The 3618-nt window shown below is 52.2% G+C and overlaps 1 pseudogene; it reads right to left on the bottom strand.

Annotated features, from left to right (window-relative positions):
• Positions 1-2605: 2605 nt before the first annotated feature.
• Positions 2606-3198, bottom strand: LOC148094080 (large ribosomal subunit protein eL29-like; annotated as a pseudogene).
• Positions 3199-3618: the final 420 nt, after the last annotated feature.

Raw genomic sequence — 3618 nt, 5'->3', positions numbered from 1 at the left:
TCATATGTGCTAACAAAGAAGAGACATTAGCGGGTTCATGTGGTATAAGACACAGCCTCCAGTTTGGGTGATGGCAGAGGTGCCCCCCGTGACGGCGCCCCAGGAAGTAGAAGTCTGAGGCCAGAAAGACAAATATTTACAGGGACTTAAACTGGGAGATCGTAGCCGAATCTTTGGACGTGAGTGCAGCCGCAGCAGGGAATCTGGCCAGGCTGTGTAAACCACCTGCGTTACCGAGAGGTGATGCTTCGTGTTGTGAGGTGATGGCCCCTATTTCCTCCGCTCATTCAATGGTGCACATACCAGTCTACATATAGTGTGGACTGGGTCCCACCTGCATTAGGGTGACAGGGTTCAACCGGGGACTGAGCAGTTCCTCCCCACCCAAGAGCGTGAAATAACTGCCCCAACTGGCAGAACATCCCAGTGCACATTCTAGGAAACGGTCCCAGTTTCAGGGACAATAGGGCTTGGTGCCCTTATTGTCATGGCTAAGCCACAGAGTCGATCCTTTCAGAAGGGCCCAGCTGCCAGCACACAGGGTCAGGCCAGGGTTCATGCGATTTTAACCAGGCCGCTCTTAACTGGGCCCTCTGGCTACTGTGATGTGTTCCTGTTTCCACCCAGAGAGTATCAGTAGATGGTTGAATGCCAACTGCCGTCCAGGTGGGCAGATTACCTGGCTAGAGCCATCAGTGTACCAGGCTCCAACTGAACCCCCGCTCCTCCTTTGCAGGTTGCAGGGCCCTAGACAGGGACAGGGGCAGGAACAGTCAGGGGCTGTGTGTATTCAGAGGGCCTCGTAGCTGCTGCATCTCTAGAGGGCATCCTCTGCCGTTGGTGGGCATTCCGTCTAGTCCGCACAGGTGTGAGCCATGGCAGAAGCCAGCCAGTGGAACGTGTTCGATCCACCCCTTGATGGCAAGTTCTTACTCTGGCTGCTCTATCCGGTGTATCTGATCTCTGCCCCCCTCCACAGTTGGGACCAAAATCCCAGGGACACTCGCTCCTTTCGCTGTTTTTGCTAAATTGCACCCCTCCATGCCTTCCGGGTTACTGAGATAGCTAACTCAAATGGCAAAAATGCCTGTGAGATCCAAGAGCTTTCATCTGTTCTCTCAAAAGTATCTTTGCTCTCAAAAGCAGCCTGTTGTCTTGCCACCTAGTCCCATGTCTCTTCTTTAAGCAATATAAGGGAAGGCACTGTGCCAAACAGTATAAAAGTTCACCAAGACCCCAGAATTCCCACAAAAGCCTGGACCTCTTTTATATTTTTTTGGTATGGGGTAGGTTTGTAATTTTCCTATGGGGACAACACAGGTCTTACTCGACCATTTGACTCCCAAAAACTTTTATGGCAGTGCCTGGGCCTTGAATTTTATGCAGTTCACTGTCCGTCTTTTGTAGGTGGTCCAGTCAAGCCGGCAAGGTTTTTTGTGGCAGAAGGAAATGCTCACAAGTCAACCAAGCAATGACTATTTCTGGGGAACCAATTAATGGTGAGTCCCACAAGAGGCCTCTGATTGCCCCCTATGGCCCTCACCTAAGGACAGTCTTGGCCTTCATCCTGTACTTGGGAAGGCAGGAGGCACCCAACCAGCACAGAATAAAACGCCAGATGGCTTCTGCTCCAACAGTGTCCGCCGGGGTAGCTGAGGGTACAGGGTGAATTGCTGTTCGGGCCTTAAAGTCCTCCAAATCCTAATACTGCACCTGGCTGAAGGTCAATCATTTCTCTCAGGTGCCTGAGGCAGCTCCCAGGCTAGCCTCCCAGGCCCTTTCCTTCCAACTCCATTCACTCCCCAGGCCCAGCCCTCCCTGCAGCTCGGAGGTGGAGACCAGGCAGCTTCCCAGATCACAAGTGTTTTGTCCCACCACAGGGCTCAGCATGGAGATGAATGTCCAGTACTGTGTACTAGGGGCTCTACGCAGAATCTCTTTCGTTCCTGCTGTGAAAGTGGCCTGGTCAGGTCAGTCAACACTGGGGCATAGACCACCCAGTGCATGCGCAGCTCTCCAAGAATCTGCTGTATTTCTATGGACTTCCAGGGCCCCACCTGCCCAGGCCTCCCTGCAGGACAGAATGATCCACGAAATCTCTCCTCCACACCCAGGGTCCCGGGTACTTGGGGAAGCAGCACAACCCAGGACAGTGGGTGCTGGCCAGGTACCCTAGGAACAGCCTCAGTCTGGAACACCTCAGGCCAGAGCACAGAATTCTTCAGCAGGATCCCGTCCCTTTCCCATGTAAATGTCAAGACCTAACAAGGATGTCTGGGCTTTCTTTCCTTACCAGCCTGCCCCCAACCAGTCCTCATTTGCTATGTCGCCCCCTTCTTTTATTCCAGGGAACTATTTCCCAAAGGCCCAACCACACACCCTTCCAGCCAGAGAAAGCTGAGCTCTTCTCCCACGGAAAATGGAGGTAGTGACCCCACCCGAACCCCAGTCCCAGCCCTGGGATCACAGACACAGGCTGACTGACAGATCCTGACTCAGGTTTATTTGTACAAATAGCACAGGAGGACACCAGCTCCATGCAGACAGTAGCCCGGGGGATCACATCAGTCCTTCTGTCCTCACATCCACAGACACAGGCCTCTCTCTACTGTGGAGCCTTCGTGGGGGCCTGGGCACCTTTGGGAGCCGGAGCCTGGGCACCTTTGGGAGCCAGGGCCTGGGCACCTGTGGGAGTCGGGCCTGGGCACTTTTGGGAGCCAGGGCCTGGGCACATTTGGGAGCCGGGGTCTGGGCACCTTTGGGAGCTGGAGCCTGAGCTGAAGCTGGGGCTGCACCTGTACCCGCAGCCTGGACTGGGGCTGGGTTGGAGCCTTGGCCTTGGCCTTTGGCTGGCACAGCCTGAGACCCTTGGCGATGCGGGCACGAGCGCGTTTCCCAAGCTTGGGGTGAGCGATGCAGGCAAGTCGACTGTGCTTGTGGCTGCCGCCCTTTGGGATCCTGGGCTTGACCTCGGGCTTTACGAGGCCTTCTAGCCTCGGCGCGTGCGCTCATGGCCTTGGCGTTGTTGGCCTGCATCTTCAGGCCCTTCTTGTTGTGCTTCATGGCAAAGCGCATGTTCCTTAGGAACTTGGGGTCTCCCCCCTTAAGAGATTCATATCTTTGTGATTGGAGTTTCTTGATACCATTTCTGTGCCATTTTCAGGACTCGTGCATAGTGTGGTTCTTGGACTTGGCCATCTCTGCGCCCAAGACGCGGCTCCTGAAGCCAGTATCATTTTTTTTTTTTTATATACAATGTTGGATCTGGCCTGCTAAAATTTTTACTTAGGAGTTTTCATCTAGGTTCATGAGTGAGACTGGTTTATAATTTTCCTTCTTGAACTAACCTTGTCGGGTTTTGATATCAAGATTATGACAGCTACTGTCCTCAAGAATGTGTAAAAAATTGGAATTTTTTACTTGACTCCAAATTCACCAGGCCTGGTGTTTTCTTTTTGAGAATTTTAAATATAGACTAATTTTTAAATTAGATTTTCTATTTTGAGTTAGAATGACTTTATAGAGACATAATTCACATACCATACATTCACCCACTTAAAGTGTACAATTCAGTGGTTTTTAGTAAATTCAGAGTTGTGCAATCACCACCACTCTCTA

Source organism: Miniopterus natalensis, chromosome 1 (assembly GCF_054644295.1).
Source record: "Miniopterus natalensis isolate mMinNat1 chromosome 1, mMinNat1.hap1, whole genome shotgun sequence".
NCBI classification, from domain to species: Eukaryota; Metazoa; Chordata; class Mammalia; order Chiroptera; family Miniopteridae; genus Miniopterus; species Miniopterus natalensis.
The sequence above is the reverse complement of the archived record's forward strand: the minus strand, read 5'-3'. Positions and strand labels throughout refer to the sequence as shown.